At 44.7% G+C, this 27,515-nt stretch overlaps 22 non-coding genes across 22 annotated transcripts; all 22 read left to right on the forward strand.

Moving 5' to 3' along the window:
• The first annotated feature begins 567 nt into the window (after nucleotides 1–567).
• Nucleotides 568–686, forward strand: LOC130389959 (5S ribosomal RNA). The gene has a single exon (XR_008896734.1). It is a non-coding gene; the product is annotated as a 5S ribosomal RNA (ribosomal RNA).
• A 519-nt stretch (nucleotides 687–1,205) lies between these two features.
• Nucleotides 1,206–1,324, forward strand: LOC130389960 (5S ribosomal RNA). The gene has a single exon (XR_008896735.1). It is a non-coding gene; the product is annotated as a 5S ribosomal RNA (ribosomal RNA).
• Nucleotides 1,325–1,843: 519 nt separating this feature from the next.
• On the forward strand, nucleotides 1,844–1,962 carry LOC130389961 (5S ribosomal RNA). The gene has a single exon (XR_008896736.1). It is a non-coding gene; the product is annotated as a 5S ribosomal RNA (ribosomal RNA).
• A 519-nt stretch (nucleotides 1,963–2,481) lies between these two features.
• LOC130389963 (5S ribosomal RNA) lies at nucleotides 2,482–2,600 on the forward strand. The gene has a single exon (XR_008896738.1). It is a non-coding gene; the product is annotated as a 5S ribosomal RNA (ribosomal RNA).
• A 527-nt stretch (nucleotides 2,601–3,127) lies between these two features.
• On the forward strand, nucleotides 3,128–3,246 carry LOC130389964 (5S ribosomal RNA). The gene has a single exon (XR_008896739.1). It is a non-coding gene; the product is annotated as a 5S ribosomal RNA (ribosomal RNA).
• Nucleotides 3,247–3,765: 519 nt separating this feature from the next.
• On the forward strand, nucleotides 3,766–3,884 carry LOC130389965 (5S ribosomal RNA). The gene has a single exon (XR_008896740.1). It is a non-coding gene; the product is annotated as a 5S ribosomal RNA (ribosomal RNA).
• Nucleotides 3,885–4,412: 528 nt separating this feature from the next.
• LOC130389966 (5S ribosomal RNA) lies at nucleotides 4,413–4,531 on the forward strand. The gene has a single exon (XR_008896741.1). It is a non-coding gene; the product is annotated as a 5S ribosomal RNA (ribosomal RNA).
• A 519-nt stretch (nucleotides 4,532–5,050) lies between these two features.
• LOC130389967 (5S ribosomal RNA) lies at nucleotides 5,051–5,169 on the forward strand. Its single transcript, XR_008896742.1, has one exon. It is a non-coding gene; the product is annotated as a 5S ribosomal RNA (ribosomal RNA).
• Nucleotides 5,170–5,698: 529 nt separating this feature from the next.
• Nucleotides 5,699–5,817, forward strand: LOC130389824 (5S ribosomal RNA). The gene has a single exon (XR_008896611.1). It is a non-coding gene; the product is annotated as a 5S ribosomal RNA (ribosomal RNA).
• A 519-nt stretch (nucleotides 5,818–6,336) lies between these two features.
• On the forward strand, nucleotides 6,337–6,455 carry LOC130389825 (5S ribosomal RNA). The gene has a single exon (XR_008896612.1). It is a non-coding gene; the product is annotated as a 5S ribosomal RNA (ribosomal RNA).
• A 519-nt stretch (nucleotides 6,456–6,974) lies between these two features.
• LOC130389826 (5S ribosomal RNA) lies at nucleotides 6,975–7,093 on the forward strand. Its single transcript, XR_008896613.1, has one exon. It is a non-coding gene; the product is annotated as a 5S ribosomal RNA (ribosomal RNA).
• Nucleotides 7,094–7,621: 528 nt separating this feature from the next.
• LOC130389827 (5S ribosomal RNA) lies at nucleotides 7,622–7,740 on the forward strand. The gene has a single exon (XR_008896614.1). It is a non-coding gene; the product is annotated as a 5S ribosomal RNA (ribosomal RNA).
• Nucleotides 7,741–11,454: 3,714 nt separating this feature from the next.
• LOC130389828 (5S ribosomal RNA) lies at nucleotides 11,455–11,573 on the forward strand. Its single transcript, XR_008896615.1, has one exon. It is a non-coding gene; the product is annotated as a 5S ribosomal RNA (ribosomal RNA).
• Nucleotides 11,574–12,102: 529 nt separating this feature from the next.
• On the forward strand, nucleotides 12,103–12,221 carry LOC130389830 (5S ribosomal RNA). Its single transcript, XR_008896617.1, has one exon. It is a non-coding gene; the product is annotated as a 5S ribosomal RNA (ribosomal RNA).
• Nucleotides 12,222–12,751: 530 nt separating this feature from the next.
• Nucleotides 12,752–12,871, forward strand: LOC130389855 (5S ribosomal RNA). Its single transcript, XR_008896641.1, has one exon. It is a non-coding gene; the product is annotated as a 5S ribosomal RNA (ribosomal RNA).
• A 10,311-nt stretch (nucleotides 12,872–23,182) lies between these two features.
• On the forward strand, nucleotides 23,183–23,301 carry LOC130389831 (5S ribosomal RNA). Its single transcript, XR_008896618.1, has one exon. It is a non-coding gene; the product is annotated as a 5S ribosomal RNA (ribosomal RNA).
• A 519-nt stretch (nucleotides 23,302–23,820) lies between these two features.
• On the forward strand, nucleotides 23,821–23,939 carry LOC130389853 (5S ribosomal RNA). Its single transcript, XR_008896639.1, has one exon. It is a non-coding gene; the product is annotated as a 5S ribosomal RNA (ribosomal RNA).
• Nucleotides 23,940–24,468: 529 nt separating this feature from the next.
• LOC130389861 (5S ribosomal RNA) lies at nucleotides 24,469–24,587 on the forward strand. The gene has a single exon (XR_008896646.1). It is a non-coding gene; the product is annotated as a 5S ribosomal RNA (ribosomal RNA).
• A 519-nt stretch (nucleotides 24,588–25,106) lies between these two features.
• LOC130389854 (5S ribosomal RNA) lies at nucleotides 25,107–25,225 on the forward strand. The gene has a single exon (XR_008896640.1). It is a non-coding gene; the product is annotated as a 5S ribosomal RNA (ribosomal RNA).
• Nucleotides 25,226–25,754: 529 nt separating this feature from the next.
• LOC130389849 (5S ribosomal RNA) lies at nucleotides 25,755–25,873 on the forward strand. The gene has a single exon (XR_008896635.1). It is a non-coding gene; the product is annotated as a 5S ribosomal RNA (ribosomal RNA).
• Nucleotides 25,874–26,392: 519 nt separating this feature from the next.
• LOC130389848 (5S ribosomal RNA) lies at nucleotides 26,393–26,511 on the forward strand. Its single transcript, XR_008896634.1, has one exon. It is a non-coding gene; the product is annotated as a 5S ribosomal RNA (ribosomal RNA).
• Nucleotides 26,512–27,029: 518 nt separating this feature from the next.
• On the forward strand, nucleotides 27,030–27,148 carry LOC130389835 (5S ribosomal RNA). Its single transcript, XR_008896622.1, has one exon. It is a non-coding gene; the product is annotated as a 5S ribosomal RNA (ribosomal RNA).
• Nucleotides 27,149–27,515: the final 367 nt, after the last annotated feature.

Consider the following 27,515-nt stretch of genomic DNA (forward strand, 5'->3'; position numbering starts at 1 on the left):
GGTTAGTACTTGGATGGGAGACCGCCTGGGAATACCAGGTGCTGTAAGCTTTTCTTTTTCAACTCGAGCTCATTGACTCCGTGGCGTACCGTGACCTGATGTTTACTGCCAACCGCTTTGGAGGATTTAAGCAACATACAAAAACTGACAACGTCTCTCAAACTATTTTTGTGAAACATGAGGACAGTATAGTGATACTGCCAGCAGGGAGCACCAGAGAGCTGAACCGACAGTTGTACATTTCTTAAACTTTCACCAACACAAACACGCACGCTCACTTCAGATCATGGGAGGACGTCAAAAAATCACCACCCATTCTCTGACACTTTAACCGTTAACCTTGGTTCAAACATTTAACATCACACGCACACGCAGTGTATTTCAGATAATTAATGAATTCAGATGTCACAATGATCGTTTACATGGATAAGGAGTCCTACTGAATCAATTACTGCCGTTTATATCTAACTAATGATTGTTTTTGTAAGAGTGTAACGTCGAGCCTCAGCAGCTTTCTCACTCCTTATGTGCTACTGTATAAAACCTGGTTTTGCGCCTGCACTAATTGCTTACGGCCATACCACCCTGAACACGCCCGATCTCGTCTGATCTCGGAAGCTAAGCAGGGTCGGGCCTGGTTAGTACTTGGATGGGAGACCGCCTGGGAATACCAGGTGCTGTAAGCTTTTTCTTTTTCAACTCGAGCTCATTGACTCCGTGGCGTACCGTGACCTGATGTTTACTGCCAACCGCTTTGGAGGATTTAAGCAACATACAAAAACTGACAACGTCTCTCAAAACTATTTTTGTGAAACATGAGGACAGTATAGTGATACTGCCAGCAGGGAGCACCAGAGAGCTGAACCGACAGTTGTACATTTCTTAAACTTTCACCAACACAAACACGCACGCTCACTTCAGATCATGGGAGGACGTCAAAAAATCACCACCCATTCTCTGACACTTTAACCGTTAACCTTGGTTCAAACATTTAACATCACACGCACACGCAGTGTATTTCAGATAATTAATGAATTCAGATGTCACAATGATCGTTTACATGGATAAGGAGTCCTACTGAATCAATTACTGCCGTTTATATCTAACTAATGATTGTTTTTGTAAGAGTGTAACGTCGAGCCTCAGCAGCTTTCTCACTCCTTATGTGCTACTGTATAAAACCTGGTTTTGCGCCTGCACTAATTGCTTACGGCCATACCACCCTGAACACGCCCGATCTCGTCTGATCTCGGAAGCTAAGCAGGGTCGGGCCTGGTTAGTACTTGGATGGGAGACCGCCTGGGAATACCAGGTGCTGTAAGCTTTTTCTTTTTCAACTCGAGCTCATTGACTCCGTGGCGTACCGTGACCTGATGTTTACTGCCAACCGCTTTGGAGGATTTAAGCAACATACAAAAACTGACAACGTCTCTCAAAACTATTTTTGTGAAACATGAGGACAGTATAGTGATACTGCCAGCAGGGAGCACCAGAGAGCTGAACCGACAGTTGTACATTTCTTAAACTTTCACCAACACAAACACGCACGCTCACTTCAGATCATGGGAGGACGTCAAAAAATCACCACCCATTCTCTGACACTTTAACCGTTAACCTTGGTTCAAACATTTAACATCACACGCACACGCAGTGTATTTCAGATAATTAATGAATTCAGATGTCACAATGATCGTTTACATGGATAAGGAGTCCTACTGAATCAATTACTGCCGTTTATATCTAACTAATGATTGTTTTTGTAAGAGTGTAACGTCGAGCCTCAGCAGCTTTCTCACTCCTTATGTGCTACTGTATAAAACCTGGTTTTGCGCCTGCACTAATTGCTTACGGCCATACCACCCTGAACACGCCCGATCTCGTCTGATCTCGGAAGCTAAGCAGGGTCGGGCCTGGTTAGTACTTGGATGGGAGACCGCCTGGGAATACCAGGTGCTGTAAGCTTTTTCTTTTTCAACTCGAGCTCATTGACTCCGTGGCGTACCGTGACCTGATGTTTACTGCCAACCGCTTTGGAGGATTTAAGCAACATACAAAAACTGACAACGTCTCTCAAAACTATTTTTGTGAAACATGAGGACAGTATAGTGATACTGCCAGCAGGGAGCACCAGAGAGCTGAACCGACAGTTGTACATTTCTTAAACTTTCACCAACACAAACACGCACGCTCACTTCAGATCATGGGAGGACGTCAAAAAATCACCACCCATTCTCTGACACTTTAACCGTTAACCTTGGTTCAAACATTTAACATCACACGCACACGCAGTGTATTTCAGATAATTAATGAATTCAGATGTCACAATGATCGTTTACATGGATAAGGAGTCCTACTGAATCAATTACTGCCGTTTATATCTAACTAATGATTGTTTTTGTAAGAGTGTAACGTCGAGCCTCAGCAGCTTTCTCACTCCTTATGTGCTACTGTATAAAACCTGGTTTTGCGCCTGCACTAATTGCTTACGGCCATACCACCCTGAACACGCCCGATCTCGTCTGATCTCGGAAGCTAAGCAGGGTCGGGCCTGGTTAGTACTTGGATGGGAGACCGCCTGGGAATACCAGGTGCTGTAAGCTTTTTCTTTTTCAACTCGAGCTCATTGACTCCGTGGCCTACCGGCGTACCGTGACCTGATGTTTACTGCCAACCGCTTTGGAGGATTTAAGCAACATACAAAAACTGACAACGTCTCTCAAAACTATTTTTGTGAAACATGAGGACAGTATAGTGATACTGCCAGCAGGGAGCACCAGAGAGCTGAACCGACAGTTGTACATTTCTTAAACTTTCACCAACACAAACACGCACGCTCACTTCAGATCATGGGAGGACGTCAAAAAATCACCACCCATTCTCTGACACTTTAACCGTTAACCTTGGTTCAAACATTTAACATCACACGCACACGCAGTGTATTTCAGATAATTAATGAATTCAGATGTCACAATGATCGTTTACATGGATAAGGAGTCCTACTGAATCAATTACTGCCGTTTATATCTAACTAATGATTGTTTTTGTAAGAGTGTAACGTCGAGCCTCAGCAGCTTTCTCACTCCTTATGTGCTACTGTATAAAACCTGGTTTTGCGCCTGCACTAATTGCTTACGGCCATACCACCCTGAACACGCCCGATCTCGTCTGATCTCGGAAGCTAAGCAGGGTCGGGCCTGGTTAGTACTTGGATGGGAGACCGCCTGGGAATACCAGGTGCTGTAAGCTTTTTCTTTTTCAACTCGAGCTCATTGACTCCGTGGCGTACCGTGACCTGATGTTTACTGCCAACCGCTTTGGAGGATTTAAGCAACATACAAAAACTGACAACGTCTCTCAAAACTATTTTTGTGAAACATGAGGACAGTATAGTGATACTGCCAGCAGGGAGCACCAGAGAGCTGAACCGACAGTTGTACATTTCTTAAACTTTCACCAACACAAACACGCACGCTCACTTCAGATCATGGGAGGACGTCAAAAAATCACCACCCATTCTCTGACACTTTAACCGTTAACCTTGGTTCAAACATTTAACATCACACGCACACGCAGTGTATTTCAGATAATTAATGAATTCAGATGTCACAATGATCGTTTACATGGATAAGGAGTCCTACTGAATCAATTACTGCCGTTTATATCTAACTAATGATTGTTTTTGTAAGAGTGTAACGTCGAGCCTCAGCAGCTTTCTCACTCCTTATGTGCTACTGTATAAAACCTGGTTTTGCGCCTGCACTAATTGCTTACGGCCATACCACCCTGAACACGCCCGATCTCGTCTGATCTCGGAAGCTAAGCAGGGTCGGGCCTGGTTAGTACTTGGATGGGAGACCGCCTGGGAATACCAGGTGCTGTAAGCTTTTTCTTTTTCAACTCGAGCTCATTGACTCCGTGGCCTACCGTGGCGTACCGTGACCTGATGTTTACTGCCAACCGCTTTGGAGGATTTAAGCAACATACAAAAACTGACAACGTCTCTCAAAACTATTTTTGTGAAACATGAGGACAGTATAGTGATACTGCCAGCAGGGAGCACCAGAGAGCTGAACCGACAGTTGTACATTTCTTAAACTTTCACCAACACAAACACGCACGCTCACTTCAGATCATGGGAGGACGTCAAAAAATCACCACCCATTCTCTGACACTTTAACCGTTAACCTTGGTTCAAACATTTAACATCACACGCACACGCAGTGTATTTCAGATAATTAATGAATTCAGATGTCACAATGATCGTTTACATGGATAAGGAGTCCTACTGAATCAATTACTGCCGTTTATATCTAACTAATGATTGTTTTTGTAAAGTGTAACGTCGAGCCTCAGCAGCTTTCTCACTCCTTATGTGCTACTGTATAAAACCTGGTTTTGCGCCTGCACTAATTGCTTACGGCCATACCACCCTGAACACGCCCGATCTCGTCTGATCTCGGAAGCTAAGCAGGGTCGGGCCTGGTTAGTACTTGGATGGGAGACCGCCTGGGAATACCAGGTGCTGTAAGCTTTTTCTTTTTCAACTCGAGCTCATTGACTCCGTGGCGTACCGTGACCTGATGTTTACTGCCAACCGCTTTGGAGGATTTAAGCAACATACAAAAACTGACAACGTCTCTCAAAACTATTTTTGTGAAACATGAGGACAGTATAGTGATACTGCCAGCAGGGAGCACCAGAGAGCTGAACCGACAGTTGTACATTTCTTAAACTTTCACCAACACAAACACGCACGCTCACTTCAGATCATGGGAGGACGTCAAAAAATCACCACCCATTCTCTGACACTTTAACCGTTAACCTTGGTTCAAACATTTAACATCACACGCACACGCAGTGTATTTCAGATAATTAATGAATTCAGATGTCACAATGATCGTTTACATGGATAAGGAGTCCTACTGAATCAATTACTGCCGTTTATATCTAACTAATGATTGTTTTTGTAAGAGTGTAACGTCGAGCCTCAGCAGCTTTCTCACTCCTTATGTGCTACTGTATAAAACCTGGTTTTGCGCCTGCACTAATTGCTTACGGCCATACCACCCTGAACACGCCCGATCTCGTCTGATCTCGGAAGCTAAGCAGGGTCGGGCCTGGTTAGTACTTGGATGGGAGACCGCCTGGGAATACCAGGTGCTGTAAGCTTTTTCTTTTTCAACTCGAGCTCATTGACTCCGTGGCCTACCGTGGCGTACCGTGACCTGATGTTTACTGCCAACCGCTTTGGAGGATTTAAGCAACATACAAAAACTGACAACGTCTCTCAAAACTATTTTTGTGAAACATGAGGACAGTATAGTGATACTGCCAGCAGGGAGCACCAGAGAGCTGAACCGACAGTTGTACATTTCTTAAACTTTCACCAACACAAACACGCACGCTCACTTCAGATCATGGGAGGACGTCAAAAAATCACCACCCATTCTCTGACACTTTAACCGTTAACCTTGGTTCAAACATTTAACATCACACGCACACGCAGTGTATTTCAGATAATTAATGAATTCAGATGTCACAATGATCGTTTACATGGATAAGGAGTCCTACTGAATCAATTACTGCCGTTTATATCTAACTAATGATTGTTTTTGTAAAAGTGTAACGTCGAGCCTCAGCAGCTTTCTCACTCCTTATGTGCTACTGTATAAAACCTGGTTTTGCGCCTGCACTAATTGCTTACGGCCATACCACCCTGAACACGCCCGATCTCGTCTGATCTCGGAAGCTAAGCAGGGTCGGGCCTGGTTAGTACTTGGATGGGAGACCGCCTGGGAATACCAGGTGCTGTAAGCTTTTTCTTTTTCAACTCGAGCTCATTGACTCCGTGGCGTACCGTGACCTGATGTTTACTGCCAACCGCTTTGGAGGATTTAAGCAACATACAAAAACTGACAACGTCTCTCAAAACTATTTTTGTGAAACATGAGGACAGTATAGTGATACTGCCAGCAGGGAGCACCAGAGAGCTGAACCGACAGTTGTACATTTCTTAAACTTTCACCAACACAAACACGCACGCTCACTTCAGATCATGGGAGGACGTCAAAAAATCACCACCCATTCTCTGACACTTTAACCGTTAACCTTGGTTCAAACATTTAACATCACACGCACACGCAGTGTATTTCAGATAATTAATGAATTCAGATGTCACAATGATCGTTTACATGGATAAGGAGTCCTACTGAATCAATTACTGCCGTTTATATCTAACTAATGATTGTTTTTGTAAGAGTGTAACGTCGAGCCTCAGCAGCTTTCTCACTCCTTATGTGCTACTGTATAAAACCTGGTTTTGCGCCTGCACTAATTGCTTACGGCCATACCACCCTGAACACGCCCGATCTCGTCTGATCTCGGAAGCTAAGCAGGGTCGGGCCTGGTTAGTACTTGGATGGGAGACCGCCTGGGAATACCAGGTGCTGTAAGCTTTTTCTTTTTCAACTCGAGCTCATTGACTCCGTGGCGTACCGTGACCTGATGTTTACTGCCAACCGCTTTGGAGGATTTAAGCAACATACAAAAACTGACAACGTCTCTCAAAACTATTTTTGTGAAACATGAGGACAGTATAGTGATACTGCCAGCAGGGAGCACCAGAGAGCTGAACCGACAGTTGTACATTTCTTAAACTTTCACCAACACAAACACGCACGCTCACTTCAGATCATGGGAGGACGTCAAAAAATCACCACCCATTCTCTGACACTTTAACCGTTAACCTTGGTTCAAACATTTAACATCACACGCACACGCAGTGTATTTCAGATAATTAATGAATTCAGATGTCACAATGATCGTTTACATGGATAAGGAGTCCTACTGAATCAATTACTGCCGTTTATATCTAACTAATGATTGTTTTTGTAAAAGTGTAACGTCGAGCCTCAGCAGCTTTCTCACTCCTTATGTGCTACTGTATAAAACCTGGTTTTGCGCCTGCACTAATTGCTTACGGCCATACCACCCTGAACACGCCCGATCTCGTCTGATCTCGGAAGCTAAGCAGGGTCGGGCCTGGTTAGTACTTGGATGGGAGACCGCCTGGGAATACCAGGTGCTGTAAGCTTTTTCTTTTTCAACTCGAGCTCATTGACTCCGTGGCTACCGTGGCGTACCGTGACCTGATGTTTACTGCCAACCGCTTTGGAGGATTTAAGCAACATACAAAAACTGACAACGTCTCTCAAAACTATTTTTGTGAAACATGAGGACAGTATAGTGATACTGCCAGCAGGGAGCACCAGAGAGCTGAACCGACAGTTGTACATTTCTTAAACTTTCACCAACACAAACACGCACGCTCACTTCAGATCATGGGAGGACGTCAAAAAATCACCACCCATTCTCTGACACTTTAACCGTTAACCTTGGTTCAAACATTTAACATCACACGCACACGCAGTGTATTTCAGATAATTAATGAATTCAGATGTCACAATGATCGTTTACATGGATAAGGAGTCCTACTGAATCAATTACTGCCGTTTATATCTAACTAATGATTGTTTTTGTAAGAGTGTAACGTCGAGCCTCAGCAGCTTTCTCACTCCTTATGTGCTACTGTATAAAACCTGGTTTTGCGCCTGCACTAATTGCTTACGGCCATACCACCCTGAACACGCCCGATCTCGTCTGATCTCGGAAGCTAAGCAGGGTCGGGCCTGGTTAGTACTTGGATGGGAGACCGCCTGGGAATACCAGGTGCTGTAAGCTTTTTCTTTTTCAACTCGAGCTCATTGACTCCGTGGCGTACCGTGACCTGATGTTTACTGCCAACCGCTTTGGAGGATTTAAGCAACATACAAAAACTGACAACGTCTCTCAAAACTATTTTTGTGAAACATGAGGACAGTATAGTGATACTGCCAGCAGGGAGCACCAGAGAGCTGAACCGACAGTTGTACATTTCTTAAACTTTCACCAACACAAACACGCACGCTCACTTCAGATCATGGGAGGACGTCAAAAAATCACCACCCATTCTCTGACACTTTAACCGTTAACCTTGGTTCAAACATTTAACATCACACGCACACGCAGTGTATTTCAGATAATTAATGAATTCAGATGTCACAATGATCGTTTACATGGATAAGGAGTCCTACTGAATCAATTACTGCCGTTTATATCTAACTAATGATTGTTTTTGTAAGAGTGTAACGTCGAGCCTCAGCAGCTTTCTCACTCCTTATGTGCTACTGTATAAAACCTGGTTTTGCGCCTGCACTAATTGCTTACGGCCATACCACCCTGACGCCCCTACAGTGTCGGAGTACGTAGTGTTTTTTTGGACAGCCGCATGGTAAATTGTTTGTTCTGGTGGAGAGTATTTTGGAGTGTTGCTATCTGGTCTAACAACCCAGTTATTTTGTGTTTTTTTTCGTCCCCCGCAGTCATAGACTGTTGGGGGATCGCCCTGAGTTATTATATATATACTTTTCCAGTCATTTTTGTTTGTTTGCAACGGTGGAGGCGAGAATGATCCGGGGCCTAGCTTCGGCGAAGCCACCGGGCGAAATGAGTGCCGGCGGGCAGCGAGCTGGAGGGACGGTGAATGGAGCAGGACTTGAGGTGGAGGAGGACGGAAAAGCTGGCGGGTTGCGAGGAGGAAGGAGTGTTGCGGAGGAGTCGGGAGGAGAAAGGAGAGAAGGAGAGAGCGGGGAGATGGGAACGGCAAGGCGGCTGGAGGCGGGCAAGAGCAGGTGGCTGGTGGAGAAACAGTGGACGGGATTAAGAAGGTAGAGCGCATGTATGAGAGGAGGCTCACGGTTTGCGTGGAGCAGTGCGGGGACGTTATACCCATAGGAGAATTAATGAAGGCTATGGCGGTCGTGTGCGGAGAAATCAGGGCCTGTAGGGTGCTGGCCCTCGGGAAGCTGGAGGTGACGGTGTGCGGAGAGAGGGGGAAGGACCGTCTGCTCGATGGGTTTAAAATACACAACACTAGGATTATTGCCAGAGAACTATGTAATGACGAGCTGGTGGTTTCCTTTCTTACCCTGCCAGCATACATTCTGATGCGGAAATCCTGGATAAACTAAGTGGGTGGGGAGTCCGGGCGCTTTCGTCCATCAAGAGGAGGATGTGGCCGGGCACCAATATTGCCGATGGTACAAGGATTGTACGGGTCAAATTTAATGAGCTCGTGCAATCCTTGCCATATTCCACTAAATTCAATACCGCAACGGGTGTTGAATACTTTAGAGTAATCCACGACCGCCAGATGAAGGTTTTGCAGGAGCTGTATGCAGCCGGGCCACATCCTGCGTGAGTGCCCGGATTTACCTGCCATAATTGTGGATGCCAGGGCCACTACGCTCGGGAGTGTGCCACTGGGGTGGCAAAGTGTCTGACATGCCGGAGGAGAGAGAGAGACTGTATATGCCCGGTGGAGAAGGAGGCGGAGGAGGACGGCGGCGAGCTGGATGGTGACGAACCGGGGGCGCCGGATGACGGTGGTGGTGAGGACGAGGAGGAGGGCATGGGCGCGAGCATGGACTGGGACGGTGTCTCTGGGGGGGAGGAATTCCCCACGTTGCTGGAGGAGGAGCTCACCTCGGGCCAGCCTGCGGACCTGAGGGGAGAGCGGAGCGAGGGCCTGCCGCGGCGGCAGGGAGACAGGAGCGTGAGAGGCAGAGGTGAAAGACGGGAAGGGGTAAGAATGTTTGGGGATGGGACGGGGGAAAACTGTACTTAATATGACTTGGGGCAATGATGAGGTGGGTGAGAGTGGGGATTTTGTTGATAATACTGTGAGGGAGGGGAGCTCGGGGAGTGATATGGACATGGAGGAGCTAAGGGAGGCGAAAAAAAGGCTGTCCGCAAAGCAAAAAACGGAGGGGAGTGGGAAGAAGAATAAGAATTGTTAATTTTTTTTGATGAAGGTTATTGTGCTAGCTGGCTCTTTTTCGTTGGTTTTTCCTTATTTTATTTTTTATTATTTATGGCTTTGGTTATTTTTCCCTGAATGCGAACGTTATGAGAACTGAATATAAAAGAAATGCCATATTGGAAAGAGTTGCGAGCTAGTGGAATTCTGGGGAAAAATCAAGGGGCTGCTGGGAGGGTGCAGTGTGGGAGACTGCTGGGTGGAACGGGGGTGGGAATTGTCTGTACTCTTGGGAGTGAGTAGGAAATATAGAAATTGGAAAATGATCAATATGATCTTTGGATTCGCAAGGAGGGCGATTTTTAACAGACGCGATTTTGCGCTGTATGAAAGGAGAAAGTTGGATGCATGGAGGCTGTTTGTGAATGAATGGAAAAGACACTTACGAATGCTGTATGTTGTGGACGAGGCTTTGTTTGTGAGTATGTTTGTAGAGAGCGCAGGAGTATGTGGTGTGAATGAGAATGGAATTGTATGGATGACTGAGCAGGGCACCGTTTGGGGTTGATTTGGGTGGTTTAAAGGGGGTGGCTTATTTTTGGAGGTGGGAGAGTGGGGGGTTTTTTGTGGGATTTTGGTTTTGTGTGGTTTTTTCGAATGAGGGGTGGTTTAATTTTGTGGGTAAATGGTCGAGGTTAAAAGAATCTGTGTTTGGCTATTCGGTTTGTGCTTTGGGATTGAGGGGCGGTTTAATTTCGAGGGTAAGTGTATTCGGGAAAAGATACTGCTTTTGCTGTGTTGTTCTTATTTTAATTTAAAAGAGAAAGTGTGCTTAGTTAATTGTTTGTGCGGTTTCTGAGGGTGGTTTAATTTGTGGGACTGTTTTTCATTTACTTTTATTTAAAAAACGTATAAATTAATGTGTAATTGTATAAAATTGAATCTATTTTTGATAATAAAAAAGAAAAAAAAAAAACACGCCCGATCTCGTCTGATCTCGGAAGCTAAGCAGGGTCGGGCCTGGTTAGTACTTGGATGGGAGACCGCCTGGGAATACCAGGTGCTGTAAGCTTTTTCTTTTTCAACTCGAGCTCATTGCCTCCGTGGCCTACCGTGGCGTACCGTGACCTGATGTTTACTGCCAACCGCTTTGGAGGATTTAAGCAACATACAAAAACTGACGTCTCTCAAAACTATTTTTGTGAAACATGAGGACAGTATAGTGATACTGCCAGCAGGGAGCACCAGAGAGCTGAAACGACAGTTGTACATTTCTTAAACTTTCACCAACACAAACACGCACGCTCACTTCAGATCATGGGAGGACGTCAAAAAATCACCACCCATTCTCTGACACTTTAACCGTTAACCTTGGTTCAAACATTTAACATCACACGCACACGCAGTGTATTTCAGATAATTAATGAATTCAGATGTCACAATGATCGTTTACATGGATAAGGAGTCCTACTGAGTCAATTACTGCCGTTTATATCTAACTAATGATTGTTTTTGTAAAAGTGTAACGTCGAGCCTCAGCAGCTTTCACACTCCTTATGTGCTACTGTATAAAACCTGGTTTTGCGCCTGCACTAATCGCTTACGGCCATACCACCCTGAACACGCCCGATCTCGTCTGATCTCGGAAGCTAAGCAGGGTCGGGCCTGGTTAGTACTTGGATGGGAGACCGCCTGGGAATACCAGGTGCTGTAAGCTTTTTCTTTTTCAACTCGAGCTCATTGACTCCGTGGCCTACCGTGGCGTACCGTGACCTGATGTTTACTGCCAACCGCTTTGGAGGAATTAAGCAACATACAAAAACTGACAACGTCTCTCAAAACTATTTTTGTGAAACATGAGGACAGTATAGTGATACTGCCAGCAGGGAGCACCAGAGAGCTGAACCGACAGTTGTACATTTCTTAAACTTTCACCAACACAAACACGCACGCTCACTTCAGATCATGGGAGGACGTCAAAAAATCACCACCCTTTCTCTGACACTTTAACCGTTAACCTTGGTTCAAACATTTAACATCACACGCACACGCAGTGTATTTCAGATAATTAATGAATTCAGATGTCACAATGATCGATTACATGGATAAGGAGTCCTACTGAATCAATTACTGCCGTTTATATCTAACTAATGATTGTTTTTGTAAAAGTGTAACGTCGAGCCTCAGCAGCTTTCTCACTCCTTATGTGCTACTGTATAAAACCTGGTTTTGCGCCTGCACTAATTGCTTACGGCCATACCACCCTGAACACGCCCGATCTCGTCTGATCTCGGAAGCTAAGCAGGGTCGGGCCTGGTTAGTACTTGGATGGGAGACCGCCTGGGAATACCAGGTGCTGTAAGCTTTTTCTTTTTCAACTCGAGCTCATTGACTCCGTGGCCTACCGTGGCGTACCGTGACCTGATGTTTACTGCCAACCGCTTTGGAGGATTTAAGCAACATACAAAAACTGACAACGTCTCTCAAAACTATTTTTGTGAAACATGAGGACAGTATAGTGATACTGCCAGCAGGGAGCACCAGAGAGCTGAACCGACAGTTGTACATTTCTTAAACTTTCACCAACACAAACACGCACGCTCACTTCAGATCATGGGAGGACGTCAAAAAATCACCACCCATTCTCTGACACTTTAACCGTTAACCTTGGTTCAAACATTTAACATCACACGCACACGCAGTGTATTTCAGATAATTAATGAATTCAGATGTCACAATGATCGTTTACATGGATAAGGAGTCCTACTGAATCAATTTACTGCCGTTTATATCTAACTAATGATTGTTTTTGTAAGAGTGTAACGTCGAGCCTCAGCAGCTTTCTCACTCCTTATGTGCTACTGTATAAAACCTGGTTTTGCGCCTGCACTAATGGCTTACGGCAATACCACCCTGAACACGCCCGATCTCGTCTGATCTCGGAAGCTAAGCAGGGTCGGGCCTGGTTAGTACTTGGATGGGAGACCTCCTCAGAAGCCCAGGTTGCTGTAAGTAGTGACGGGTGTCACCAAAAGAAAAAAAAAAAACACGCCCGATCTCGTCTGATCTCGTTCAGGTGCGCAAAGCAGGAAGTGAAGGAAGCAGGAAAAAAGTTTGTTGGCAGAGTAGGCTGATACAGCAGCCTGGTGTTTTTTCTTCTTGTTGATTTGTAGATTATATTATTTTGACAAAATCGTAATTTAATTATAGTTCTAAATCTCCCCACAGCTTTTTTTGCTGTTTGGGGAGGCTTTCATTTGACGGATGGACCACATGGCAGCAGACAAAGGACCGGAGCAGACAATGCCTAGCAGTGGAGTTGGAGCACTGGAGGAAGAGGGAAGGAATGGGATTGAGAATCGGCCAGAAACGGGAGAAGGACGGCAGAAAGAGTACGGGAAAGAGCTGACAGTGGACGTTGAGGTGGAGGGAACAGCGGTGATTTCCATGATGGATATTCTGCGGGAAGTGGCAGTGCAATGTGGAGTGGTGAGCGGATGCCGTGTGAGAGGGGAAAAAAACTATGAAATCACCATGAAGGATGAGGTGGGAAAGCGCAAGCTCCTGGACGGCGTGCGTGTAAAAGGAGCCTTAGTGCATGGCAGGGAGATTGTGAACAGTGACATGGTGGTGTCATTTATTAACTTGCCTGTTTACATGGAAGATGCAACAATACTGGCAAGGCTGGAGGAGTGGGGTGTGCGGCCAATATCTGTCATCAAACGGCGCAAGTGGCCGGGGACGGAGATTGCGGACGGGACAAGATTTTTAAAAGTCTGCTTTAATGAGCAGGTACGATCGCTCCCGTACTCAACCAAGTTAGAGACACTGAGAGGAGCGGAGTACTTTAGAGTGATACATGATCGACAGGTGCGGGTGTGCCGACTCTGCATCAAGCCAGGACACATCTTCAGGGAGTGCCCTGATTTCAAGTGCTTCAGGTGCCAGAAGACAGGGCATTATGCGCGGGAGTGTGAGGAACGGAACGCAGCGGCGAGGGAGGAGGAGAGAGGAGAACAGATGGAGGATAAAGACGGAGAGAACGATGACGGAAGGGGAGCTGAAGAGGAGACGGGAGGTGAGAACGAGGAAGCGGAAAAATAACTGGATTGGCGGTATAGATCTGACAGCGGCGACAGTGCTGAGAAGGACGGTGACGAACAGATGATGGAGCAGGGGGGAAAAGCGGAGTACGATGATGTGTCGGAGGCTACAGACGGTGAACGAGGGAGAGCAGAACAACCGGTGGAAAAAATAGATGAGGAGCAAAGACAGGAGGGCAGAGGACGAAAAGGAGGGAAGAAGACAAAAGAACTGGCCGCCAAAGGAAAGCAGAGGAGGAGAAGACACGGGGAGTGAGAAGTAAAGGACCGCGGTCTGGCATGTGAGTCTTGCTTTGGTTTTTGGTTTAAATATTTTCTTTCTTTTAGCTCTCATGACCACAGTAACTTCTGTTAATGTGAATGGTTTAAGGGACAGGGGCAAACTGAGGTCACTTTTAAATATATATAGAAGTGACATCCTATGCATACAGGAGACAAATTGGGATGACGTAAAAGTTATAGAGGTGAAGGAGGTGTGGGGGGGGGGGATTTATTATAATAACGGGGCTAAGAATGCAAGAGGGGTGGCTATAATGATTAAAAAACATAGGGTAGATGAGATAAAGAGATATATAAAGATAGGACAGGGAGGATAATAGTCATAGAGTTTAAGTATCAAAATGTGTTGTTTAGACTAATTAATATATATGTTCCGAATATAGAAATAGATAAAATAATTATAATAGAGGAGCTGAAAGGGCTAGTGATTGGGAGATGTATAATAGTAGGGGATTTTTAATACTAAATGTAGCAGGTTAGATATAGGGCAAGGTGTAGTGTTCAGATGGGAAAAGTCGAGGGAGAGCTTGTTAGACATGATGAAGGACAAGAATTTAGTAGATGTGTGGAGAAATGAGAATCCAGAGAGGAGGGAATTCACCAGGAGACAAATGAGGGATGGTGTACTGAAACAAAGCAGGATAGATTTGGTTTTAACACAGGGAGAGAACATAAAACATATAGACCGAATAAGACATGAAATAAATGCACTGAGTGACCACGACGGGGTGAGATTCAGAATTAAAGTAGGGAGAGAGGAGATAGGGGGAGGGATGTGGATTTTGAATGCAGGTTATATTGAAGAGGATGAATATAAACAACAGATTAGGGAGTTATTAGATATGGAGAATGAGAAAATTAAAGAATATGTTGAAGAGAATAGGGCAGATACTCAGATTGGGAGATATGGGAGAAAGTGAAGAATAAGATTAAATCAATAAGCATTTGGTACAGTAAGAAAAGAAAAGTGAAAATGATGAAGAATGAGAAGGAGTTGAGGGAAAGACTGAGGGTAGAGCTGAGTAAAGCAGAGAATGAAGAAGGTTACAGCATGGAGAATTATATAGAGGTAAAGATGGAACTTCAGAGATATGAGGCAGAGAAATGTAGAGGAGCAATTTTACGGAGCAAAGCTAATATGCGCTGGAGGGAGAAAGGTGCACAGCGTATTTTCTGGGCCTAGAAAAAAGCAAACAAAGCAGGACATATATACATGAAATCAGGAAAAAGGAGGGGGAGGTAGTAGCAGACTATGTGGCCATACTGGAGAGGGTGCAAGAGTTTTATGGGGAGTTATATCAGAGGGGTGGATTAGAGGAGGACAGTATAGTGGAGGTACTGGATAGTGTAGAAAGCAAGCTGAGTGTGGACGATAGTGAATGGTGTGACAGAGAGATAAGTAGGATGGAGGTGATGGAGGCGATAGAGGGGCTGAAAAGCGGGAAGAGTCCTGGGAGTGATGGGATAGGGATTGAATTTTATAAAGTATATAAGGAGCAGATGGCATCAATTTTAGTAGAGGTATTCAGGGAGACTGAGAAAACAGGGATAGTGCAGGGTAGGATGGTAGAAGGTGTGATTACCTTAGTTTTAAGAAGAAAGGAAGTAAACTAGACTTGCAGAATTATAGGCCTATAAGTCTGCTAAATGTAGATTACAAAATTCTGGCCAAGGTGTTGGCTAACAGAATAAACGAGTGATAGGGAATATAATTAAAACATCTCAAAGTTACAGTATACCAGGTAGGGATATAGCTGACACAATAGCGACAGTTAGGGATACAATAGAATTCATGAAGAGAGACGGGGCAGGGGGAATAGTGTTAGCTATAGATTGGAATAAAGCATTTGATAGGGTGGAGCATGAGTTTTTATTTAGATTACTGGTGAGATTTGGATTTGGAGAGAGATTAGTGGGGTGGGTCAGGAGGTTGTACGAGGGTGCAAGGAGCTGTGTCAAGTAAATGGAGTGCTGACTGACAGATTTTGTCTTGGGAGATCGATAAGGCAGGGATGTCCCCTATCGGCGTTGCTCTATGCCATTTCAGCAGAGCCCCTGGCCTTACTAATTAAAAACGACGCAAGAGTTCAGGGCATACAACTACCATCTGGGAGCATACATACAATAAATCAATATGCAGACGACACAACAATAACGGTGAGGGATGGGAACAGTGTGAAAAGGGTGCTAGAATTGGCAGAGATATATGGGAGAGCGTCGGGCGCGAGAATAAATAAAGAAAAATCCGAAATAATGTATATAGGTAACATAGAGAGAGAGGGAGTAGGTTTAAGGGTGCAGGATAGGTATATTAAAGTGTTGGGCATATATTTAGGTGTTGAAACTAAAGAGGCAACTGAGACAACATGGACAGGAGTTATCAACAAAATAAAAACTGTATGTGGGAGGTGGAAGGCAAGGAAGCTCAGGTTAAAGGGAAAGGTTACAGTGGTTAATAGTTTGCTACTATCAGGCTATGTGTATGTGTTGTCTGTATTAGAAATGCCAATATGGGTTAAGAACGACCTTAACAAAATTGTGTGTGATTTTATATGGGAGGGGAAGGGAGTTAAGATTGCACATGGGACACTGGTGGGAAAAAGGTGTGAAGGAGGGCTGAATTTATTAGATATAGAAACAAAAAAGACAGCATTAAGGATTAAAACGGTGAAGAAATATATTGTGGGAGGATATAAATATGGGTGGAAGGATTTTATGGAGAAATATATGAATGATGTGGGTGGCATAGGACAGTATGTGTGGTACATGGGCCTAAAACAGTCAATGACGATAACCATACCAGAATTTTATAGGGAGGTCTTTGAAGCCTGGAGGAAATTCCTACCTAAGATGCAATATGAATGCGAGAGGATACAACCGTTGGTAAAACTGCCCCTGTTTTTAAACGAAAAAATTAAACACAATGGCAAAACATTATATGAGCCCAAATTCATAGAAGGAGGGATTAGACAAATAAAGGACATCATTTATGAGGTCATCCCAGGATTCTTGAGAAACAATTGCATTTATGATCAGGTATGCGAGGTGGAGGGGATGGATAATAGAGAGAAAATAAATAAAATATATGAAAAGATTAAAACCAGTATACCCTTAGAGTGGGCCAGGATCATCCAAAGTGAATGTGTGGTGAAGGGAGAAACAAGTATGCCTGAGCTATATGTGATGGAGAATGGGAAAAAGACTAAAATTGGAGAAATGAGTGTGAAGAAAGTATACAGATGGTTGATAGTGGATGTGATGAAGGAGCCGGCAGCTGAGAAAGTGTGGAGCAGAGTGTTTGTGGGTATGAATGTAAAGAAAATATGGTCAAATATGGGGATAAGGTATAATAGTATAGAGTGTGAGAACAACGATTTCTTGATCAGACACAATAGGATTTATACAAACGTGGTGCTAAATAAGATTAATAATGATGTAAATGTGATGTGTGATGTTTGCAAAAGTGGTCATGAGAGCTTTTTACATTATTTTTTGGACTGTGGGGAGTTAGTTGATTTCTTTGAGTTTTTGAAAGAACTGTTGAAAGAAAACTGGGCTGCTGATTTAGACTTGGAGGGAGGGTGGAGGACATTGTTTTTGTTTGGTACGTTTGAAAAAAGAATAAACGTTAATTTTTGTCTAATGAATTTTGTTTTGAGCCATGCCAGACTCGCGGTCGTCTGCAGGAGGAACTACGCACACTTTGAGGGGCGGAAAGTGAAAATAAAAATGTTGTTTAAATCAATAATGAAAAGAGATGTGAACTTAATGTATAAGTATGGAGGAGACAAGGCGGAAAATTTCTTTTTGAGTGGGAGTAAATTAGTCTCTGAAGGGGAGGGAGGGGAGATTGTGTTTAACTGGTGAAAAGACCGGGTCATGCAGATTGAGCTGTATTTTTTGATTTGGCGCAATATTTGTCCTGCCTTCATTGGGATTAATTGATGTGGGGAGGATAAGGGAAGGAGATTAAGTTGGGTTTGTAAAAGTTTTTGTTTCCCCAGAGATGATGTATGTAAATAATACTCTGTTATCGGTTGCTGTAAATGTGTGAACTGGAAAATAATAAAAAAAGATAAAAAAAAAAGAACACGCCCGATCTCGTCTGATCTCGGAAGCTAAGAAGGGTCGGGCCTGGTTAGTACTTGGATGGGAGACCGCCTGGGAATAGCAGGTGCTGTAAGCTTATTATTTTTCAACTCGAGCTCATTGCCTCCGTGGCCTACCGTGGCGTACCGTGACCTGATGTTTACTGGAGGATTTAAGCAACATACAAAAACTGACAACGTCTCTCAAAACTATTTTTGTGAAACATGAGGACAGTATAGTGATACTGCCAGCAGGGAGCACCAGAGAGCTGAACCGACAGTTGTACATTTCTTAAACTTTCACCAACACAAACACGCACGCTCACTTCAGATCATGGGAGGACGTCAAAAAATCACCACCCATTCTCTTACACTTTAACTGTTAACCTTGGTTCAAACATTTAACATCACACGCACACGCAGTGTATTTCAGATAATTAATGAATTCAGATGTCACAATGATCGTTTACATGGATAAGGAGTCCTACTGAATCAATTACTGCCGTTTATATCTAACTAATGATTGTTTTTGTAAAAGTGTAACGTCGAGCCTCAGCAGCTTTCTCACTCCTTATGTGCTACTGTATAAAACCTGGTTTTGCGCCTGCACTAAATGCTTACGGCCATACCACCCTGAACACGCCCATTGAGGAAGTGATACGCCCATTGAGGAAGTGTTTGGTGTGCTTGAGTGGTGAGAGGAGGACGGTGTTGGAGCGAGGATTCTTTTGGTGGTAAATCAAGTATTTATAGATATTTTTTTGGTTAGTTTTGCGTCTAGTCGTTTATTCCCCCGACAGCTTGCTGTTTGGGGGAGTATTAGTATACTTTAGTTCGGTTTTTTTTTCGATGTCTCACGCGGTTTCGAAAACTCGAATGGAAGACGGCATGGAACGGAACACGGCTCCTGCTGCGGTGACGGATGGTGGTTGTGTGGCGAAGAGGACATCGGAGGACGTACTAGGCGGGAGACCGGTGACTGCGGAGAGAGCAACAAGAGAGAAGGAGGACAAGGTTGCGGATGGTGGCCCGAGCTACTGCAGGGAGTTGTCTGTGGCTGTGGAGCTTGTGGGAGAGGAGAAAATCCCGATGATGGAGATGCTAAGGGCGATGCAGAGTGTATGTGGATTGGTCTTGGGATGTCGCTACCTCTCATTGAACCAATATGAAGTAACGATGAATCACCCCAACGGGAAGAGGCGATTGTTGGATGGTTTTAGGATAAGGGGGACCAGCGTCGTCGCAAAAGACTTGACTGCAGATGAGATGGTGGTGTCCTTTATGAGTCTACCAGTGTACATTACGGATGAGGAGATTCTGAAGAAGCTTGCGGACTGGGGTGTGGAGGCAGTTTCGCCGATTGCAAGGAGGAAGTGGCCTGGGATGACCATATGTGAGGGTACACGGTTTGTTAAGGTGAAGTTTAACAAGGAAGTACGGTCCTTTCCTTGGTCCACACGTTTTGACACTGAAAAGGGTGCTGAATATTTCCGAGTCATCCATGACAGACAATTAAAGGTGTGTAGATTGTGCATCCAGCCTGGAAATATAGTGAGGGACTGTCCTGACTTCCTCTGTCGGAAGTGCGGGAAGCAGGGACACTATGCAAGGGAGTGTGTGGCTGTGATTAAATGCAGAGAGTGTGGTAATAGAAAGGGAAATTGTGTGTGTAAGGAGGAGCAGGTGGGAGGGGGTGCCCTCTCAGTTGACCCAGACTCAAGGGCTGTATCGTTGGAGAGTGAGGAAAGTGGAGGGGAAGAGAGTGCGGAAGAGGAGATGGAGCACGGGGAGCTGTCTGACGGGGAGACAGTCTTGGACAGTCAGCTACAGGTTGTGCTGAAGGACCCGGGTGTGGGGGGCATGGGGTTGCCCGGGGGGCAAAGCTCTCAAGGAGAGCTTTCCTCTCTACCGGCATCTGGGCACCCTACACCAGCGGAGGGCGTAGCCAAGGTGCCGCGGGGGTCTGGACAGTTGGGGAACGAGGCGGGACATGGCACGGGGGCTAGCCTAGAAGTGGATTTGGTTGTGTCAATGGCCCCGGCATCAGGGGGAGATGGGGGCACAGGGTTGGGGGGGGGCAGGAGCTCTCAAGCGGGGCTCCTCTCTTTACAGGCGCCCGGGTGGCCTACAGTAGAGGAAGATGCAGCCTGGGGGTCTTGTGCTGTGACTATTGAGGCTACAGCCGACGCGTCTCATTGGCGTGGTATGGCGCCTATAATTTCCCCCCCCACACTGGCTGATGGAAGGGAGAGGGAGAATAAGTCTGGGAATGAGGCGTTGGGTGTTTGTAGGGAGAGGGCGCCCAGGGTCAGACGCAGGAGAGGGGTTGATTCCGATGAGGAACAGAGGAACTTGAAAAAGAAAGGGGTACGTAAAAAAAAAAAAAGATTTTAACAGTAATACCCACTCTGTGTCTTTTGATTTCAATGGTCACACTCACATCAATTAATATCAACGGTCTTAACAATATGGCGAAGTTTGATGAGGTGTTAATCAATTTTAAATCCGATATTTTAGTGCTGCAGGAAACAAACTGGACACAGGCTAAAATGCCAGAAATCAAGGAGAAATGGAGGGGACTGTTATTCGTCAATTGTGGGACGGCAAGATCGTGTGGTGTGGCAATACTTGTAAAGGAGGATGTGGTTGGGAATGTGAAGGAGGTTCTGAATGATGGGAAGGGGAGGATTTTCACAAGTATTTTGTTAGGAACAGCACTTTAGTCATGGTAACGGAATCAGGGACGTTAGGATTTAGTGTGTAGTGTGGGCATTGTTTTTCCTGCTTGTTAAGACCTGGGCCCTGTACCACGAAGCTCGCTTAGAGGGTTAGCGAGGTATGTTGAGCTCCAAGCCTGGGTTAGTTGTACCACGAAAGTCGATCTCTTTTAGCGTCGCTGTATCACCATGGTGACTTATGCTCGCAACCAAACCTGGTCGGGAGCAGTTTTTCGGCTTAGTCTAGCCGGAGATCGGCTACTTAAATCGGCGTGCGCAGCTTCCTAGCCCCTCCTCTGACAATGGCGTCACCATTTGTGGGTGTTCCCGTGGACCCCGGCGCACTTCTCGTACAGGCGTCTCTCCGGAGACAGAGGGTTTTACGGGACAGAACCGATCCCTTGGCATTGTCTGACGATATTCAGATTTCAGACTTTATTGTCATTGTGCAAACAACGAAATTGGGGTTCTTCATGAGAGATACAGATTCTCATCAGAGGGTGTTCGTTATTTGATCGTCCTTTTGGACCTTATTTAGACAATGATTACTGTTGCGCATTGTGTCTCCGTGACAGTGTGCTAGAGTGGAGGTAGCGCGTCAGTCTTGAGTTTCTGCGTGGGGGGGTCGACTCCCAAGTGATGCAAATTTATGTGAAGCTTAAAAAGTCCTAATTCTCATGCATATGGAATACTTATTCACTAAAGCTTATGGAATTATATTTTTGTGCTTATTTCGAACTTGAACCCATATTTTCAATGCCGTGCTGGCACCACATCTATGGGGGTAAAATGCATGATGATAGACCGGCGAAATTGAACCCCGGTCGCTGGCTTTCGGGTCTTATACCAATCCATTACGCTAGAGCCGCTACCTCTCAGCAGAAAACATGCCATACATTTCTTAAATTGGGTGTATTTAAAGTGAATTCCCTAAATGATAGAATAAGGCAGGATGGACGTTGCTTATGCATTTTTAAATCATCATCATTCTATTTGGATTAATGGCGAACAATTCTGCATTTGGCATAGTTATTTTACAGACAATATGCAGAATATTTTCACTTCTACGCATATAGACTGCTTGATCTATCGTAAAGGTGAGAAAAATGACGCAAAAAACGCCCCTTTCACGTGAACGCGCACTGAACCTAAAGCGGAAAACCTGGTACTAATTGTACCAGGTTGAATCTACCACTAATTGAATCTAAAGTGAGCTTCGTGGTACCATTTAACTCTGATTGCGAGTTGCGGCTCTGTCGAGCCAGGTTTTCCCAAGAAAGCCTGGGTATGTCCAGCGAGCTTCGTGGTATAGGGCACTGGCAGACCACTCCGACGCAAATGTTTGTTGTGTATGATTAGGGTTAACCTCTCTATATGATTGTTGCGTACATTTGTGATTATCAACTGTCTGTATGTCTTCTGTGTGTCATACTGTGTTTGGTTATGACCGTAAAAGATTGTAAATTACTGTAAATACGGAATTTTAATAAAAAAAAAAAATAAAATAAAAAAATAAAAAAAAAACACGCCCGATCTCGTCTGAACTCGGAAGCTAAGCAGGGTCGGGCCTGGTTAGTACTTGGATGGGAGACCGCCTGGGAATACCAGGTGCTGTAAGCTTTTTCTTTTTCAACTCGAGCTCATTGACTCCGTGGCGTACCGTGACCTGATGTTTACTGCCAACCGCTTTGGAGGATTTAAGCAACATACAAAAACTGACTACGTCTCTCAAAACTATTTTTGTGAAACATGAGGACAGTATAGTGATACTGCCAGCAGGGAGCACCAGAGAGCTGAACCGACAGTTGTACATTTCTTAAACTTTCACCAACACAAACACGCACGCTCACTTCAGATCATGGGAGGACGTCAAAAAATCACCACCCATTCTCTGACACTTTAACCGTTAACCTTGGTTCAAACATTTAACATCACACGCACACGCAGTGTATTTCAGATAATTAATGAATTCAGATGTCACAATGATCGTTTACATGGATAAGGAGTCCTACTGAATCAATTACTGCCGTTTATATCTAACTAATGATTGTTTTTGTAAAAGTGTAACGTCGAGCCTCAGCAGCTTTCTCACTCCTTATGTGCTACTGTATAAAACCTGGTTTTGCGCCGGCACTAATTGCTTACGGCCATACCACCCTGAACACGCCCGATCTCGTCTGATCTCGGAAGCTAAGCAGGGTCGGGCCTGGATAGTACTTGGATGGGAGACCGCCTGGGAATACCAGGTGCTGTAAGCTTTTTCTTTTTCAACTCGAGCTCATTGACTCCGTGGCGTACCGTGACCTGATGTTTACTGCCTATGGCTTTGGAGGATTTAAGCAACATACAAAAACTGACAACGTCTCTCAAAACTATTTTTGTGAAACATGAGGACAGTATAGTGATACTGCCAGCAGGGAGCACCAGAGAGCTGAACCGACAGTTGTACATTTCTTAAACTTTCACCAACACAAACACGCACGCTCACTTCAGATCATGGGAGGACGTCAAAAAATCACCACCCATTCTCTGACACTTTAACCGTTAACCTTGGTTCAAACATTTAACATCACACGCACACGCAGTGTATTTCAGATAATTAATGAATTCAGATGTCACAATGATCGTTTACATGGATAAGGAGTCCTACTGAATCAATTACTGCCGTTTATATCTAACTAATGATTGTTTTTGTAAAAGTGTAACGTCGAGCCTCAGCAGCTTTCTCACTCCTTATGTGCTACTGTATAAAACCTGGTTTTGCGCCTGCACTAATTGCTTTCGGCCATACCACCCTGAACACGCCCGAGCTCGTTTGATCTCGGAAGCTAAGCAGGGTCGGGCCTGGTTAGTACTTGGATGGGAGACCGCCTGGGAATACCAGGTGCTGTAAGCAATTTCTTTTTCAACTCGAGCTCATTGCCTCCGTGGCCTACCGTGGCGTACCGTGACCTGATGTTTACTGCCAACCGCTTTGGAGGATTTAAGCAACATACAAAAACTGACAACGTCTCTCAAAACTATTTTTGTGAAACATGAGGACAGTATAGTGATACTGCCAGCAGGGAGCACCAGAGAGCTGAACCGACAGTTGTACATTTCTTAAACTTTCACCAACACAAACACGCACGCTCATTTCAGATCATGGGAGGACGTCAAAAAATCACCACCCATTCTCTGACACTTTAACCGTTAACCTTGGTTCAAACATTTAACATCACACGCACACGCAGTGTATTTCAGATAATTAATGAATTCAGATGTCACAATGATCGTTTACATGGATAAGGAGTCCTACTGAATCAATTACTGCCGTTTATATCTAACTAATGATTGTTTTTGTAAGAGTGTAACGTCGAGCCTCAGCAGCTTTCTCACTCCTTATGTGCTACTGTATAAAACCTGGTTTTGCGCCTGCATTAATTGCTTATGGTCGTACCACCCTGAACATGCCCGATCTTGTTTGATCTCGGAAGCTAAGCAGGGTCGGGCCTGGTTAGTACTTGGATGGGAGACCGCCTGGGAATACCAGGTGCTGTAAGCTTTTTCTTTTTCAACTCGAGCTCATTGACTCCGTGGCGTACCGTGACCTGATGTTTACTGCCAACCGCTTTGGAGGATTTAAGCAACATACAAAAACTGACAACGTCTCTCAAAACTATTTTTGTGAAACATGAGGACAGTATAGTGATACTGCCAGCAGGGAGCACCAGAGAGCTGAACCGACAGTTGTACATTTCTTAAACTTTCACCAACACAAACACGCACGCTCACTTCAGATCATGGGAGGACGTCAAAAAATCACCACCCATTCTCTGACACTTTAACCGTTAACCTTGGTTCAAACATTTAACATCACACGCACACGCAGTGTATTTCAGATAATTAATGAATTCAGATGTCACAATGATCGTTTACATGGATAAGGAGTCCTACTGAATCAATTACTGCCGTTTATATCTAACTAATGATTGTTTTTGTAAAAGTGTAACGTCGAGCCTCAGCAGCTTTCTCACTCCTTATGTGCTACTGTATAAAACCTGGTTTTGCGCCTGCACTATTTGCATAAGGCCATACCACCCTGAACACGCCCGATCTCGTCTGATCTCGGAAGCTAAGCAGGGTCGGGCCTGGTTAGTACTTGGATGGGAGACCGCCTGGGAATACCAGGTGCTGTAAGCATTTTCTTTTTCAACTCGAGCTCATTGCCTCCGTGGCCTACCGTGGCGTACCGTGACCTGATGTTTACTGCCAACCGCTTTGGAGGATTTAAGCAACATACAAAAACTGACAACGTCTCTCAAAACTATTTTTGTGAAACATGAGGACAGTATAGTGATACTGCCAGCAGGGAGCACCAGAGAGCTGAACCGACAGTTGTACATTTCTTAAACTTTCACCAACACAAACACGCACGCTCACTTCAGATCATGGGAGGACGTCAAAAAATCACCACCCATTCTCTGACACTTTAACCGTTAACCTTGGTTCAAACATTTAACATCACACGCACACGCAGTGTATTTCAGATAATTAATGAATTCAGATGTCACAATGATCGTTTACATGGATAAGGAGTCCTACTGAATCAATTACTGCCGTTTATATCTAACTAATGATTGTTTTTGTAAGAGTGTAACGTCGAGCCTCAGCAGCTTTATCACTCCTTATGTGCTACTGTATAAAACCTGGTTTTGCGCCTGAACTAATTGCTTACGGCCATACCACCCTGAACACGCCCGATCTCGTCTGATCTCGGAAGCTAAGCAGGGTCGGGGCTGGTTAGTACTTGGTTGGGAGACCGCCTGGGAATACCAGGTGCTGTAAGCTTTTTCTTTTTCAACTCGAGCTCATTGACTCCGTGGCGTACCGTGACCTGATGTTTACTGCCAACCGCTTTGGAGGATTTAAGCAACATACAAAAACTGACAACGTCTCTCAAAACTTTTTTTGTGAAACATGAGGACAGTATAGTGATACTGCCAGCAGGGAGCACCAGAGAGCTGAACCGACAGTTGTACATTTCTTAAACTTTCACCAACACAAACACGCACGCTCACTTCAGATCATGGGAGGACGTCAAAAAATCACCACCCATTCTCTGACACTTTAACCGTTAACCTTGGTTCAAACATTTAACATCACACGCACACGCAGTGTATTTCAGATAATTAATGAATTCAGATGTCACAATGATCGTTTACATGGATAAGGAGTCCTACTGAATCAATTACTGCCGTTTATATCTAACTAATGATTGTTTTTGTAAAAGTGTAACGTCGAGCCTCAGCAGCTTTCTCACTCCTTATGTGCTACTGTATAAAACCTGGTTTTGCTCCTGCACTAATTGCTTATGGCCATACAACCCTGAACACGCCCGATCTCGTTTGATCTCGGAAGCTAAGCAGGGTCGGGCCTGGTTAGTACTTGGATGGGAGACCGCCTGGGAATACCAGGTGCTGTAAGCTTTTTCTTTTTCAACTCGAGCTCATTGACTCCGTGGCGTACCGTGACCTGATGTTTACTGCCAACCGCTTTGGAGGATTTAAGCAACATACAAAAACTGACAACGTCTCTCAAAACTATTTTTGTGAAACATGAGGACAGTATAGTGATACTGCCAGCAGGGAGCACCAGAGAGCTGAACCGATAGTTGTACATTTCTTAAACTTTCACCAACACAAACACGCACGCTCACTTCAGATCATGGGAGGACGTCAAAAATCACCACCCATTCTCTGACACTTTAACCGTTAACCTTGGTTCAAACATTTAACATCACACGCACACGCAGTGTATTTCAGATAATTAATGAATTCAGATGTCACAATGATCGTTTACATGGATAAGGAGTCCTACTGAATCAATTACTGCCGTTTATATCTAACTAATGATTGTTTTTGTAAGAGTGTAACGTCGAGCCTCAGCAGCTTTCTCACTCCTTATGTGCTACTGTATAAAACCTGGTTTTGCGCCTGCACTAATTGATTACGGCCATACCACCCTGAACACGCCCGATCTCGTCTGATCTCGGAAGCTAAGCAGGGTCGGGCCTGGTTAGTACTTGGATGGGAGACCGCCTGGGAATACCAGGTGCTGTAAGCTTTTTCTTTTTCAACTCGAGCTCATTGACTCCGTGGCGTACCGTGACCTGATGTTTACTGCCAAGCGCTTTGGAGGATTTAAGCAACATACAAAAACTGACAACGTCTCTCAAAACTATTTTTGTGAAACATGAGGACAGTATAGTGATACTGCCAGCAGGGAGCACCAGAGAGCTGAACCGACAGTTGTACATTTCTTAAACTTTCACCAACACAAACACGCACGCTCACTTCAGATCATGGGAGGACGTCAAAAAATCACCACCCATTCTCTGACACTTTAACCGTTAACCTTGGTTCAAACATTTAACATCACACGCACACGCAGTGTATTTCAGATAATTAATAAATTCAGATGTCACAATGAT

This window comes from Gadus chalcogrammus, chromosome 9 (assembly GCF_026213295.1).
Source record: "Gadus chalcogrammus isolate NIFS_2021 chromosome 9, NIFS_Gcha_1.0, whole genome shotgun sequence".
NCBI lineage: Eukaryota > Metazoa > Chordata > Actinopteri > Gadiformes > Gadidae > Gadus > Gadus chalcogrammus.